General features: G+C 43.8%; 2 long non-coding RNA genes across 2 annotated transcripts; both read right to left on the bottom strand.

The window, feature by feature from the left end:
* Positions 1 to 6,026: 6,026 nt before the first annotated feature.
* On the bottom strand, positions 6,027 to 6,937 carry LOC139022722 (uncharacterized). Its single transcript, XR_011473759.1, has 3 exons — positions 6,798 to 6,937; positions 6,673 to 6,705; positions 6,027 to 6,540 (listed from the first exon to the last, which is right to left on the bottom strand). It is a non-coding gene; the product is annotated as an uncharacterized lncRNA (long non-coding RNA).
* Positions 6,938 to 6,956: 19 nt separating this feature from the next.
* Positions 6,957 to 10,795, bottom strand: LOC111982466 (uncharacterized). The gene is made up of 3 exons (XR_011473758.1): positions 9,333 to 10,795; positions 9,009 to 9,061; positions 6,957 to 8,010 (listed from the first exon to the last, which is right to left on the bottom strand). It is a non-coding gene; the product is annotated as an uncharacterized lncRNA (long non-coding RNA).
* Positions 10,796 to 16,260: the final 5,465 nt, after the last annotated feature.

Here is a 16,260-nt window from a genome sequence, read left to right as displayed (position 1 = left end):
ACATACCAATGATGGGTGGTTCTCACATATCACTATCGAATGTTCAACCATTGTCTCCTGACGTTTCATGTTTGTTTCTTTGGCTTGAGTGTCACATCTTTATATCTCTGAAGGTATAAGCTTGTGGGTATAGTCCTCAGCTAGTTTGTCTTGCCACTGTGGCAGTACTGATTGAATGTTGGTGCTGTAACTCAAATCAAAGCGCTAAATACCGCATCAGCTGGCTAAGGTTTGCTCGCGGACTGGCTGAGGTCAAATGTGGCTGAAAGAGGTTCACCTTGATGTCTTGTCACAGTACACGCTTTTTCCAGCTGTGAGAACATCTTCTGGTCATCGCAAGTCAACCTGTGCGCTCAAAGTGGTCAGCTTTCTTGCTCCCGAAGTTTGTTGAATTGGCTTTCCAAGTGCTTTCTGTAGGGTCGCATTGGTAGTTAAGGTCGGGTGCTACAGTCTTAAAATTTCATCTTTTCCAAATATGCCCCTGAAAAGTCGTACTCTCGACCTGACAGCAGTTGGTACCGCTGTGATGCAAGTAAGGGTTTTCACTTAAGGTCATAGACCTGTTTCTCACCCGTCCATGATTGTTATGAAATCCAGGTTAGCGGGGTAGGAAGCTAAAGTGCTTCATCAAGTCTAATGGATAAAAGTGATCTAATCAGGATAACTAATGAATTCTAGTGAATTCTGAGTGCATAGTTTATTATTATTATTTCTTATTTGACTGCCAGCCATAAGAGGGTTGATTTAATATTAATCATTAATTACATTTTATTTTAAGTGTCTTTTCACCACTGATGAAGACTAACCAGGGAGAGCACTAAACATGATGACAGAACTACAGGGAGAGACACTAAAACATGATGACAAGATCTAAACAGGGAGAAAGACTAAATGATACAACTAGGAACTACGAACAGACTAACCAGGCAGACAACTAAAACATGATGACATGACTAAAGCAGCAGCAACTATAAATGATGACAGGACTACCAGAGGAGAGCACTAAACATGATGACAGACTAAGCAGGGAGCTACAGAACAAACTAAAGGGGACCACTGACGTGACACGACTAACCAGCGGGTAAATGAGACACAAACTGAAACAAACTTCGTCTGAAGAGGAGGTGTAGCAGGGATCGGACCAAGACGCAGCGTGGTAAAGTTGTCCATGTTTCTTAATAGAAACAACTGAACATGACACAAGAATACAAAATAAACAATAGTAATCCTAACCGAAAACAGTCCCGTTGGCACAATACACTGACACAGGAAACAAAACACCACAAACCAAGAGTGAACCACGGGCTACCTAAATATGGTTCAACGATAGAGACAAATGAAAAATACCTGACCCTCTGATTGAGCAACCATATCAGGCACAATGAACCAAACCTAAACATAGAAACGCCAGACATAGAACTGCCCACCCCAACTCACGCCCTGAACCAACTAACTGGAAGAACTAAAATCAAAGGAAATAAAGGTCAGAACGGATGACAGTGACGTGAACTCAACCATAGTCATAACCGCTTCGTGGCTTCCTAAGGAACGGCGACCATCCAAATGTCCCCACTGGACTGAGGGGCGCCTCTGGACTGAGGGCAGCTCGCGGACTGAGGGGTAGCCCTCCGGAACTGAGGGGCAGTTCAGGACTGAAGGGGTAGCTCCGACTGAGGGGGCAGCTCGACTGAGGGGTAGGCTCGCGACTTGAGGGGGCCAGTTCAGGGACTGAGGGGTAGCTCCGGACTGGAGGGGCAGCTTCCGGTACTGAGGGGCAGCTCCGGACTGAGGGGCAAAGCTCAGGACTGAGGGGAGCTCAGGAACTGAGGTGGCAGCTTCCCGGACTGACAAGGCAGCTCCGGACTGAAAGGCGCTCCGGACTGAAGGGTCTGGTAAGGCACCCGGACGAAAAGGCATCGCTCATTGACTAACTGGCGAGCTCATGACTGACTGGCGCTTACTGGCAGCGGCTCTGACTCCGCTGGCCGGCGGTCTCTGGCGGCTCTTGACTGGCGGGCGCTTCTGGCGACTCCTGACTGACGACGCGTCTGGCGCTCTGCACTGACTGGACACGGCTCTGCGCTCTGACTGACGGGCGGCTCTTAGCGGCTCAGACAGAGGGCAGGCTCAGAAGGCGGCTGGGGTCTGATCGACGGGCTGGCCGACTCAGATGGCGCTGGGCTGACGGGCGGCTCAGATGGGGCTGGGCAACGGGCGGCTCAGATGGCCGCGCAGCGCGCCAATGGCCGCGCAGCGGGCAGCTCAGACGGCGCTGGCATGACAGGCGCAGACGGCGCTGGACAACGCAGCGCAGGCGGTCTGAGAGGGACGGCAGAACTCTGGCCTGCTGAGACAGCGCACAGTAGGCCCTGGTGCGTGGTCCCGGAACTGGTGATACCGGACTGGCGACATGCATCCACTGGGGCGGTCGGAGGAGCAAACAGGCGTACTCAAGGCTCTGGAGACGCACAGGATGGCTTGGTGGTGGTGCCGGACTGGGTTCGGACTGGGTCCACCACCCACTGGGCCGAGGTGCGGGGAGCAGGACAGGCACGGACTCTGGAAGCACGCACAGGAGGCTGAGGTGTGGTGCCAGGAACTGGTGGTCCGGACTGGGTACACACGCACCTATTGGGCGAGTGGGGGAGCAGGAACAGGGCGTACTGGACCTCCGGAGACGCCCACAGGAAGCCTGGTGCGTGTGTTTTGGCACTGGTGGTACTTGGATAGACACCACGGACGTGAAGGCGTACTGGAGCTCTTGCTAGCACCGAGCCCCCCACCACCCCTACCTGGCTGATGCTCCCCGTAGCCAGGCCAGTGGCGGCGATGGTGGAATAGCCCTCTACTGTCTCGCCACACCTCCCCGTGGTGCCACCCCAATGAAATTTTGGGGGCGCACTCTCGGGCTTCCAACCGCGCCGCCGTGCTGCTTCCTCACTAACAGCGCCTCTCTGCCTTCGCTGGCCTCAACTCTGCCCTGACGGCGATATTCCCTCCTGGCTGAGTCCCAGGGTCGTTTCCATACAAGAATCACTCGACACAGTCCATGACATCCTGTGTCTCTTGCTGCTGCTGCGCAACTGCACTTGATACACGCTGCTTGGTTCTGGTTGGTGGTGTGTTCTGTAACGGCTAAGATTTGTGTGCAGGGATCGGACCAAGAACGCAGCGTGGTTAAGTGTTGCATGTTTTACTAAAAACACAGAACAGACACAAATATAAAATACAAAGTAATACCTAACCGAAAACAGTCCAGGTGCAGACAACATGACACCAGGAAAAAACACCCCAAACCACACAGTGAACAGGCTACCTAAATATGTTCCCAATCAGAGACAATGAAACACACCTGCCTCTGATTGAAAACCTATATCAGGCAACATGACAAACCTAAGAACATAGAAACACAGAACAAGACATGCCCACCCAACTCAACGTACCTGACACTAACTAAAGCACAAAACCAAAGGGAAATAAAGTCAAGAACGGTGCACAACTAAGCAGGGAAAGAACACTGAAACATGATGACAGAACTAACCACGGGGAGAAACACTAAACATGATGCAGCACTAAACCAGGCAGAACATTTAAAAAATGATGACAAACTAACCAGGCAGAACACTAACATGATGACAGACTAACCAGGCAGAACACTAACCATGATGACAGAACTAAGCAGGGAGTAACACTAAACAATAATGACAGACCTAGCAGGGAGAACACTAAACATGATGACAGACTAACCAGGGAGAGCACTAAACATGATGACAGACTAAACAGGCCAGAACATCAACATGATGACAGACTAACTCAGGCAGCACACTAAACATGATGACAGACTAACAGGCGAGAACACTAAACATGATGCACAGACCTAACCAGCAGCACACTAAACATGATGACAGAACTAAGCAGGAGAACACTAAACATGAATGACAGACTAACCAGGAGAACAATTAAAAATGATACAGACTCAACCAAGGCAGAACCAACTAAACTATGATGACAGACTACTCAGCGCCAGAACACTAAACATGAATGACAGACTAGCAGGGAGAACACTAAACATGATGACAGACATAAGCAGGGAGAACAAACATGATGAACAGACTAACCAGGGAGAGCACTAAACATGATGACAGACTAAACAGGCAGAACACTAAACATGATGACGACTAACCAGGCAAGCACACTTTAAACATGATGCAGACTAACCAGCAGAACACTAACACTTGTCTGAAGAGGAGGTGTAGCAGGGATCGGACCAAGAACGCAGCGTGGTAAGTGTCCATGTTTTTTAATAGTAAACAAACTGAACATGACACAAATACAAATAACAAGTAATCCTAACCGAAAACAGTCCCGTGTGGCAACAAACACTGACACAGGAAACAAACACCCACAAACAACGAGTGAAAACGGCGCTACCTAAATATGGTTCCCAATCAGAGACAATGAAAAACTACCTGCTCTTGATTGAGAACCATATCAGGCCCATGAAACCTAAACATAGAACACAGAACATAGACTGCCCACCCAACCTACGCCCTGAACCAACTAACTGAAGACTAAAAAACAAGAAATTAAAGGATCAAACGTGAACATGACGTGACTTCCACCATAGTCAATACCCGCTTCCGTGGCTTCCTGAGGACGGCGACCCTCCTAAATGTCCACTGGACTGAGGGGCGCCTCTGGACTGAGGGGCAGCTCCGACTGAGGGGTAGCTCCGGACTGGAGGGGCAGTTCAGGACTGAGGGGTAGCCGGACTGAGGGGCAGCTCCGGACTGAGGGGTAGCTCGGACTGAGGGGCAGTTCAGGACTGAGGGGTAGCTCCGGACTGAGGGGCAGCTCCGGACTGAGGGGCAGCTCAGGACTGAGGGGTAGGCTCAGGACTGAGGGGCAGCTCCGGAATGACAAGGCCAGCTCCGGACTGAAAGGCAGTTCCGGACTGAGGGGTAGCTCCGGACTGAAAGGCAGCTCATGACTAAAAGGCAGCTCATGACTAACTGGCGGCTCATGACTGACTGGCGGCTCTGCAGCTCCTGACTGGCGGGCGACTCTGGGCGGCTCTTGACTGGCGGGCGGCTCTGGCGACTCCTGCTGGCGGACGGCTCTGGCGGCTCCTGACTGATGGACGCTCTAGCGGCTCCTGACTGACGGGCGGCTCTAGCGGCTCAGGACAGAAGGGCTCAGAAGCGCTGGGCAGACGGGCTGCTCAGATGGCGCTGGCAGACGGGCGGCTCAGATGGCGCTGGGCAGACGGGCGGCTCAGATGGCGCGGCAGACGGCGGCTCAGATGGCGCTGGGCAGACGGGGCTCAGACGGCGCTGGGCAGACAGGCAGCTTAGACGGCGCTGGCAGACGGGCGCGAGGCGGTGCTGAACAGACGGCAGACTCTGGCCTGCGAGGCGCAACAGTCAGGCTGGTGCGTGGTCCGGAACTGGTGATACCGGACTGGAGACATGCACCACTGGGCGAGTGCGGGGAGCAGGAACAGGGCGTACAGGGCTCTGGAGACGCCAGGAGGCTTGGTGCGTGGTGCCGGAACTGGTGGTTCCAGACCTGGGTACACGCACCACTGGGCGAGTGCGGGGAGCAGGAACAGGGCGATATGGACTCTGGAGACGCACAGGAGGCTTAGTGCGTGGTGCCGGACTGGTGGTACGGACTGGTACACGCACCATTGGGCGAGTGCGGGGAGCAGGACAGGGCGTACTGGGACTCTGGAGACGCACAGGAACCTGGTGCGTGGTGTTGGCACTGGTGGTACTGGATAGACCGGACGGTGAAGGCGTACTGGAGCTCTTGAGCACCGAGCCCGCCCAACCCTACTGGCTGAATGCTCCCCGTACCAGGCCATGCGGCGAGGTGGAATAGCCCTCCTACCTGTACTCGCCACACTCCCCGTGTGCCCCCCAAGAAATATTTGGGGCTGACTCTCGGGCTTTCCAACCGCGCCGCCGTGCTGCTTCTCATAACAGCGCCTCTCTGCCTTCGCTGCCTCCAACTCTGCGCTGGGACGGCGATATTCCCTGGCTGAGTCCAGGGTCCTTTGCCATACAGAATCTCTTCCCAAGTCCTGAATCCTGTGTTCTTGCTGCTGCTGCTGCTGTCCTTTACCACGCTGCTTGGTTTCTTGGTTGGTGGGTGTTTCTGTAACGGCAGATTTGGTGTAGCAGGGATCGGACCAAGACGCAGCGTGGTAGTGTGCATGTTTTAATAGAAACAACTGAACATGACACAAATATAAAATAACAAAGTAATCCTAACGAAACAGTCCGTGTGGGCACAAAACACTGACACAGGAAACAAACACCACAAACCAACAGTGAAAACAGGCTACCTAAATTAGGTTCCCAATCAGAGACAATGAAAACACCTGCCTCTGATTGAGAACCATATCAGGCAAAATGACAAACCTAAACATAGAAACACAGAACATAGACTGCCCACCCCAACTCACGCCCTGACAACTAACTAAAGACAAAACAAAGGAAATAAAGGTCAGAACGTGACAACTAAGCAGGGAGAACACTAAACATTGAATGACAGACTAACCAGGGGAGAACACTAAACATGATGAACAGACTACCAGGCAGAACATAAAATGATGACAGACTAACCAGGCAGACAAAATAACATGATGACAGACTAACCAGGCAGAACATAAACATGATGACAGACTAAGCAGGGAGAACACTAAACATGATGAAGACTAAGCAGGAGAACACTAAACATGATGAACAGACTACCAGGGAAGACTAAACATGATGACAGACTAAACAGGCAACACTAACATGATGACAGACTAACCAGGCAGCACACTAAACATGATGACAGACTAACCAGGCAGAACACTAAACATGATGACAGACTACCAGGCGCACACTAAACATGATGACAGACTACCAAGGCAGAACACTAAACACGATGACAGACTAACCAAGGGGAGTAAAACAAACAAGGATAAAGCTTAGACACAGCCATTTTGGGTAGGCCTGTGTGAAGAGGTGTCTGAGTGTGGACTAGAATATGTGTATGGATTGTGAGGTTCTGACATGGAGGGAGGGAGTTCCAGAGCTGGGGCCTGCACTGCTAAAAGGACGTTCTCACATCGAGCGGAGCCTGTTGCGAGGGATGGTGAGTAGGCCAGTGTCAGAGGAGCGCAGTAAATCGGTGGGAGTGTAGGAGGTTAGAGAGGTGTGTGAGGGCCAGTCTATTTGAAGGTGAGCAAGAGTAGTTTGAAGATGATGCTGGATTGAACTGGTAGCCAGTGAAGTTTGATGAAGGTTGTGATGTCCCAAGGTCTGGTGTGTGTGAGGACTCTGACAGCTGAGTTTGAATGTATGGAAGTAGGTCCAGTGTTTTGTCAGGGAGTCTGTAGAGAATGGTGCTGCAATAGTCCAGGCGTGAATGAGGATTTCAGCAATGGGGTCGGTGATAGTGGGTCCGAGTTGTGACATGTTTTGGAGGAGCGTAATACATACTGAAGGCCTACGTTGGTTAGCATAGGGAAAATATAGCTTTGTTTGGCAGCATAAAACGTACAGCAACTGTATTGTTTAATGTCCAATAGGGCAGGTAATTACTCTAACAGTCAATTCTTAATTAAAATTCATTTTGGAAATGTCAAATCCAAGTCCGGAATGATTCTTCAACGGAGGTGGTGAAAAGGGAACAGGGTATCACAGACACTCATTGACCAACAAACAACCTCCTCACAGCGGAGACATCAGTCCAAATATCACCACCCATCACCTTCATCCATGTTTCTTCTGTCACACTGCTCACATGCATTCACCTGCAGATCCACAAACACATTGATTGAATGTTTCTTCTGTCACACCAATCGAACACTTGATAGCCTACCTATATAATGAGATATCTTCATCCAACATTTCMTCTTTGGCACTGATGAATCTGGTGTCCAMAGCTATRTGTCTTCTCTGATGTCCAGGTCCCACCGACTTTCAGAGAGATTRGTCWRGCARCACGMCRTAAATCCTAGTTTGAAAAATGTACTACTTCTCAAACCTCGTACAAGTCTCACACAGGCACATGTGGTGATTTAATGGACATGTTTGAGTCACTAGTATATCTCAACATAGGAATTCAACCACTATGCATTAATACGACAGAGGATGAAAAATCTCTGATGAAAACTATGAAAAGATAGCAGCAAAGATGTGTTATAAACAGTTGTCAATAGGTTATGGCATAAATCAGACAAACGTGATATACTTGATGTGTTCCAATTTAGAACCGTGACTAGTTAGTAGTGCTTGTTTTAATGGGTCCCAAATGTACAGTAGGACATCTGAGATACGAACACATTAGAAATGGAGGTTGTTTGGAACACTGAATTCTGAAAGGACCATAACTTTGAAATCCACTTAAAGGAATAGTTTGAGATTTTGGCAAATGTTCTACTTACCCAGAGTCATATGAACTCATGGATACCATTTTTTATGTCTCTACATGCAGTTTGAAGGAAGTTGAAGGTCGTTTCTGGAGGAATGCTAAATAGAATCTGCGCAACGAATGGAAATCTATGGGATCAGCTAGCTTTTTGATTTCCTTGTGGATTTTTAAAGAATCGCTTAGGCCTTATATAGTATAGAATGACAACCAATCATAAAACATGAAGACACTGTTTTCATATAGTGAAGGAGGGGCCCTATGGCCACAAGTCACCAGTAAGCAGCAACTTTATCTTCTTATGACATTCAATTTCTCTATCATGACATTTTAATGTTTATGGAAATTGTTTATTGAAAACATTAAACGTGTTAAATATGAGGTCTAGTGTTGTCTAAACCGGGATTCAATCCAATTGCGGTAATAGGCAATGCGGCTTTTAAAGGCAATGTTCCCGAGTTCACGGAGATCGCATTCACGGTAAATGCTGCATATGTCAGCTGAATCAGACATTTCCTTTTAAAGTGTCTGAATACAAAGGCCATTGGATGACAATACACTACATAAAGAAAGTCGGCTGGTACCTTCTTTTCCCCTCTCACAGCGAAGAAACTCAGTCTTTATCTTCTTTAACGACCTGTATAAAATATAAAAACAGTATAATTTTTGTTTTATTAAACTGTACAATTATGTATTAATTGAACTAAAACAACAAGAATACACATTTACAAACTAGGTAAAGAACTCAGACATGCCTGAGTAAATTCTTAAACAAATTAAATTCAGCAAGTCATAAATGTAATAAACAAAGTGTGGGCCAACGTCATTTAAATAACCTGGAGCCTCATATATATATATAGAATATATATATATTATCTCTTACATTTTTATAATTGAAATATCTTTACCCCATTGACGTGGTCATTCCCCGATGACTGTTGGGAAAACAATACAAATGCTGGTGAACAAGTAGGGCAAAAAAAGCACTTCAACTTGAAGAATCACACCAAAATGAATAAACACTACTCATGAATAATATAGATCAAAACAATTTTTGTATTGGTCTACCATCCCATAAAATCAACATGACATTATAATTTTAAATGTCATTCCAATAAATGTTTATTTGAGTGAAACACACCTAATAAAGTTGAAATAGGCTTACATTAAATAGGTTTGCATACACCTAAACATTCCGTATAAATGTACAATTTATCATAACAATTACAATTACAATTACAGGAATCCTAATAGCTAAATAGTTTCATGTAGGTCAATTCAGTCAATAAAAAAAACACATTTAAGATWAATTTATTGAAACTGTAATATCAACTGGTTATAGTGTATCCTGGAACACATCTTCAATAAGGTAGTAACCTCAGAAGAGTGGAGCTTGCTTATAGAAGTCTATGGCTGTGCAATGACACAGCCTTGTTTTGCTAATGTAGACGGTCTTATTTCCCGAGCACTTATCACAGTCAATACACCTATTTTATAGTAAAAGCATGATGTAATATAAGAGATTAAAATAGAACAGAATAGTGCGAAGTGATTCGCATCTCGCGTCTGAACAGTTATTCACAAKGAATGGTAATTTGAAACGGATCTCAATTTGGCAAGTTGAAAGACATATMTTTCAGGGTTACAAACCTAAATCTGTCTTCTTATCGATATACAGACGTTCAATTTAGTTCATTATGCGGTTCCTTGGAATGATCTAAACGTATTAACAATTTTCCATTGAACACTGCATTGGGATGAATTAGGGCCACGACATATGTTTGGGGAGTAGGCCTAGGCTTAATGGTTCTCATGAAAATACGCTCTTTGTCTTTATCAAACTAATGTTTTTGCATATTTCCAGTGTGGATGCTGTCTATATGCAGGGTGGTGATAGCRAAGGCTAACCAATTCTAAATGCCACTAGCGGTTCGCAATGTATGGTCGACAATAGTTACCAAAGCCACAAAGTCCGAAACCCTGCTTGTTTCTACATTTCGCTTCTTAAAATCAGATTTTAAACCTAACCCTTAACCCTAACCTTAATCACACTGTTAATCTTGTGCCTAAACCTAACTTTAGGCTTTTTTATGTGAATATTTACGATATAGACTATGCTGACTTTGTGACTGTGATAACTAGGTTCACCCGCAAAGTCACCTAAACTGAAAATGACGCAGTTCTTCCAAAACTGCAGCTCATTGCTGGAATACATATTTCCCTACTTCAGTCAACCAGTCCATTTTGAAGTCGTGATAAAACTCTCCTAATTTGGCAAGGATTGTAGCTTCTGTATCCCAACAGTTTGACACGTTTTTATAGTCATTTATTTCTATAAGCGCATTCCGCACGCTTGAGTAAAGGGAGCGATCGTAATCAAAACGTATTAAATCCGTCCGTAATAGTTCCGTATCGGTGATATGCGTCTATTCTCATACGCCCTGATTGAAATTTCACTTTGTTTTCATTCATATGCATTTATTTTAGGTCGAACAATTCTTTCAACCAAAAATAAATTAAACTACCTTTGATAAGTCAATATCTATACTTTGTTCTTATAATTAAGTAGCTATGCTTGTTTATTAACATTATTTTAATATAATGATCATATATGATAATAATCGATGCTACCTATTCCTTTTTCGAAATTACTCTTATTCTTGTGCGTCTAAAAATAAACGCATGTTATCCTTTTGGCAAATATGTTAAAAAGTTGTCAGTTTTCTCACAATTGCTTCGGTATGCTCACACATGTTCCCGAATTTAATTCTTATATATATGTCGTGTCATTCAAGTGATATACTGCCCAGTCAGAACTGCTCATAACTCTCGAAGCTACGTTTATACGCAGCATAGCGACTTTCTCTTAATGTTTAGCTTTAAGGATTTCCAAGTCCTAAAGTATAAAACAACCTTTTCGTTCTCACCCAAAGACACTTTGCTTCAGCATACATAAATGGTTGAGAGTTTCCGACGATGGAACCATACCATTGAAACCTATATTATTTTATGTAATGTATTAATGAGAACAATAAAATTATCATCATGACATTGCCGTGAAGGCGAGCACCCCGCAAAGGATAACATTTTGTTATATTACATAACAAGTCTAGCCTAACATAGCGCTACCAGTAGCAAAGCGAGATCTTGGAAAAAGGTGTAAAGCTAATTTGAGCCAATCAAATATCTATATATATATATCTATATCTTGAGGGCGGCGGGGGGCGTTAATAATGTCTTCAGACAAATAGGTTCTGTCGTCGGATCTCTTAACACGGGAACGACGACGACAGTTTACAAGCTACGGGAAATTATTTTATTTTCTTTTTTTTTTCTTTTTTCTTTTTCTTTTTTTATTTAATTTTTTTGTTTTTTTATTTTTTTTTGTTTTTCTTTTGTTTATTTTTTTTTTTTGTTTTATTTTAGTTTTTTATTTATTTTTTTCTTTTTTTTTCCCACCAACTAACGATTTTTACGTTTTTTATATTGTTCTTTTTTTTTTTTCGTTTTTTTTTTTTTTTGTCTTTTTTTTTTTTTTTTTTTTTTTATTTTTTTTTATTTTGTCTCTGTTTTCTTTTTTTTTTTCTTTTTTTTCTTTTTTTTTTTTTCATTTTTTTTTTTTTGTTTTTTATTTTTTTTTTTTTTTTTATTTTTCTTCTTTTTTTTTTTTTTTTTAGCCTTGTGTTTTTTTTTTGTAATTATTTTTTTTTTTTTATCTTTTTTTTTTTTTTTTTTTTTTTATTTTTTTTTTTGATTATTTTTTTTTTTCTTTTTTTGAAAATTTTTTTTTTATTTTTTTTTTACTTCTTCTTCTTGTTCTTGTTTTTATTTTTTTTTAATTGTCTTTTATCATTTTTGGGTTATTTTCCGTCTTATTATTCTTTTTTTACTCTTTCTAATTTTTTCCTTTTTTTCTTTTTGTTTTCTTTTCACTTTTTCTGCTTTTTATTCTATTTTTTACCTTTTTTTTTTTTTTTTTCCTCCTTTATTTATTTCTTCTTGAAACTTTTCTATTTTTCTATTTATCTTTTTCGTTTCCCTTTTTTTTTTTTTCTTTCTCTTTTTTTTTTCTTTATTTTCTTTCCCTATCCTTTGTCTTTTTTTTTTTCCTTCTTTATTCTTCCCTTTTTTTTTTTTTTTTTTTCATTCCATTTTTTGTTCTTTTTCGTTTTTCATGCTTCTATTATCTTTTCTTATTTTTTTTTTATTTTATTTTTTCATATTCTTTTTTTCTATTCTTATATTCTTTTTATTTTGTTTTTTTTTTTTTTTTTATACATTTCTTTTTTTCTTTATTTCTCTTTTTTCTTCTTTTTTTTTCTTTTCTTTACTTTTTCCTTTTTTACCTTCTTCTCTTTTTTTATTTTTTTCTCTTTTTTTTATTTTTTTTTTCATCTTTTTTTGATTTTTTTCATCCCTCTTTTTTTTTTTTTCTTTTTTTTTTTTTTTTTCTTCTTTATTTCTATTTTTTTTTTTTTGTTTTTTTCTTTTTTCTTTGTTTTCTTTTTTTTTTTTTTTCTTTTTTTTTTTTTTTTATTTTTTTATTTCGTTTTTTTTTTCTTCTTCCTTTTTTGTTTATGTTTTTATTTTTTAATTTTTTCTTTTTATTTCTTTCTTTTTTTTTTTTTTTTTTCCTTCTTTTTTCTTTTCGTTTTTTCTCTTTCTATTATTTTTTCCTTTTATTTCTTCTTTTTTTCTTTTTTTTTCTCTATTATTTCTTATTTGTTATTTTCTCTTTACTCTTTTCTTTTTTTTTTCTTTTTTGTTTTTTTTCTTTTTTTCTTTTTTTTGTTTTTCTTGTTTTTTTTCTTTCTTAATATCTCTTATATCTTCTTTTTTCTTTTTTTTTCAAATTCTTTTTTTTTATTTTTTTTCTTTTTTTTTTTTTTTTATTGTTTTTTTTTTTCCTCCTTTTTATGATTTTTATCTTCTTTTTGGTCTTTTCTTTTTTATATTTTTTCTTTATTTTTTGTTTTTTTTTTTTTTTACTTTGCTTTTTTTTTCTCTTTTTTTGTTTCTTTCGTTTTTTTGTCCTTCATTATTTTTTTGTTATTTTCGTATTATTTATTTCTTTTTCTTTTGTTTTCTTCTTTTTTTTTTTTTTTTTTTTTTCTTTTCCTCATATTGTGCGAACTGTCCGGTGCGCAACCAGTCTACTAAAGTCCAGGGGAGGGTTCTGGGTGGGCAGTGATTCACGGTGGTGGCTCTCGCTCTTGGTACGCTGTTCTCCCATTCATCCACTCATAGTCATCTTCCCCATCTTCTGTCTGTCCCCTCCAATGACCACCCTAATACTAACATCCCCTAATGATTATGGCTCAGCATCCGGGAGAAGGAGCAGCACCGGACAAGTAGCAGGTTGCACCGGGACAAGGGTGCCAGCACCTGTGACAAGGTGGCAGCACCGGACTAAGGGGTCAGCACCGGACAAGGGGTCGTAGCAAACCGACAAGGGGCAGCACTCGGTGACAAGGGCAGGTCCGGCTGATATACTCTTGGCAGATCCTGGCTGAGGATCTCTTGGCAGATCCTGGCTTTGAGGTGACTCTGGTCAGATCCTGGTCTGAGGGACTCGGGCAGAATCCTGCTTGAGGACTCTGTGTCAGATTCCTGGCTGTAGGGACTTTGCTGCATGATCCTTTGGCTTTGATGGGACTCTCGGCAGATCTCTGGCTGAGGACTCTGGCCATATTCTCTTGGTTTCTTTTTTTTTTTTTAGTTTATCTGAGTGTATTCTCTGGCAGATCCGGCTGAGGGGACTCTGGCATGATCTGGCGATTGGGACTCTGGGGCAGGTCCTGGTCTGGACGGCTCTGGCAGGTCCTGGCTTTGGACGCTTGGCAGGTCCTGCTGACCGGCTCTGGCAGCGTCCTGGGCTGACGGCTCTGGCTGATCTTGGTCTGGCGAGAGGCTCTGGCTGATCTGTCTTGCGGATAGCTCTGGTATCCTTGTCTGGCGGAAGGCTCTGCTGATCCTGGGTCTGGCGGAAGTGCTTCTGGTCTGATCCTGTTCTGGCGGAAGTGGCTCTGGCTGATCCGGTCTGCGCGGTAAGGTCGCTGTGCTTGATCCGGTCTGGCGGGTAAGGCTCTGGCTGATTTCTCGGTTCTGGCGGAAGGCTTTGGCTGATCGGTCTGTGCTCGTTGAAGGCTCTGGCTGATGCCGGTCTGGCGGAAGGCTCTGTAGGCTCATGGCAGTACGGCGGCTTTGCAGGCTTCATGGCAGACGGCAGCTTGAGGCTCCATGGCAGACTGGGCAGTTCAGGCGTCCGCTGGCAATGACGTTGCAGTTCTAGAGCGCCGCCTGCGTCAGACGGGTGCAGTTCAATCGCCGCTGGGTCAGTATCGGGTCATTCAGGCGTCTCGCTGGGCAGACGTGGCAGTTCAGTGCGTCTTGGCAGACGGGCAGTTCAGGCGCTCGCTGGTGCAGACGGGCATGTTTCTAGGCGCCTGCTGGCAGACGGCAGTTCTGTAGGAGGAGACGGAGAGTTACAGCTCTGGTGCGCTGTACCGGAACTGGTATGGCACTGGGCTGGTATGGACACGCACCATTAGTAAGATGTGCTGGCAGAGGAACTAGGGCTGCTTGATGATGCTATCTGGAAGCCTTGTGTGCTGGTGTTCCTCACTGTGGTACCTAGGCTTGGGACGGTATAAGGTGGCGCCGGAATACCGGACCGTTGCATGGCGTACGGCTCTCTTGAGCTACTGAGCCTTCCCTATACCTTACTGTTGAATGCCTCTTCCGGTTCGCCCGTACCAGTGCGGGTGATATGGAATAACCCTGCAACCGGGTCTATGTAGTGCGATTATCCGGGTGAATACCATGCGTAATGCAGGTTGCTCATGTTTATGTCCGCGCACGAGGAGTCTGTAACTTGGTGGCCAGATATGTATGGCCGGCTTCATGACATTCCGTCTCAATATTCTCAATTCTAGCCCTGTCATGTCTGGAGGTTGTAATACCCGCACTCGGGCTATGCACATTCGTACAGGAGACACTGGCGCTCTTTACTGTCTAAAACAACGGTGTTCTGCCCGTACTTCTCGCTCTCCACGGTAAAGTACAGGAGTGGGCGAGGTCTTCCTACCTTATCTTTCTCTCACTCTCCCTTCTAGCCCCCCCCCATAGAAATTTTTGGGGTTACTCACAGCTTCTCTTACCGCTCTCGTTCGTGCTGCCTCCATTCTGCCGTATCCTCCTCTACTCTCTCACATTGTATTGAATCCCAGGCGTGGGCTCCGTCACTCGCCTTCGGGTCGATTCGATCCACCTTGTCTTATCTCCTTCCACTACGGTTAGTGTAGCCATGATTTTTTTCCTGCTTCCGCTGCTAGTCTCCTCATTTCCCGCCTCTCGTTGCTTTTCGCTGCTCCAGCCCAGTCTTTTGGGCGGTCCGATATTCTTTCCTGGTTGAGCCAGGTCCCTCTACTCGTCCAGGAGCTCCTCCCATTCCGCGAGTCCTTGTTTGTCTCTGTTGAGGGTCATTCCCTTTCCGCTTGTGTCTTTAGTCTTGGTGTGATTCTGTAAGGCTGTCGTCTCTCCTCATTCCTTCTAGACGTAGGTGAGAGGAGAAAGGATCATCAGACCAAAAATGCAGCTTCAGGACATTAAGGCCAGTCTTTATTTTATAACAGTGAATAAACAACTGTGATTGGCGACATCTAAATACATAACACTTTATACAAACTACAAAACAGAAAACGACGTCGACGAAACCTGAACATTAAACTTACATTATACTAAGATTACATTATACTCACGACAGGAAACAACACATCAAATATGATACTAATCAGCTCAAACAGTTCCCGTAAGGTATCGACACGACACAGACAC

This window comes from Salvelinus sp. IW2-2015, linkage group LG21, assembly GCF_002910315.2.
Source record: "Salvelinus sp. IW2-2015 linkage group LG21, ASM291031v2, whole genome shotgun sequence".
Taxonomy (NCBI): domain Eukaryota; kingdom Metazoa; phylum Chordata; class Actinopteri; order Salmoniformes; family Salmonidae; genus Salvelinus; species Salvelinus sp. IW2-2015.
This window is presented reverse-complemented; position numbering and strand designations above follow the sequence as displayed.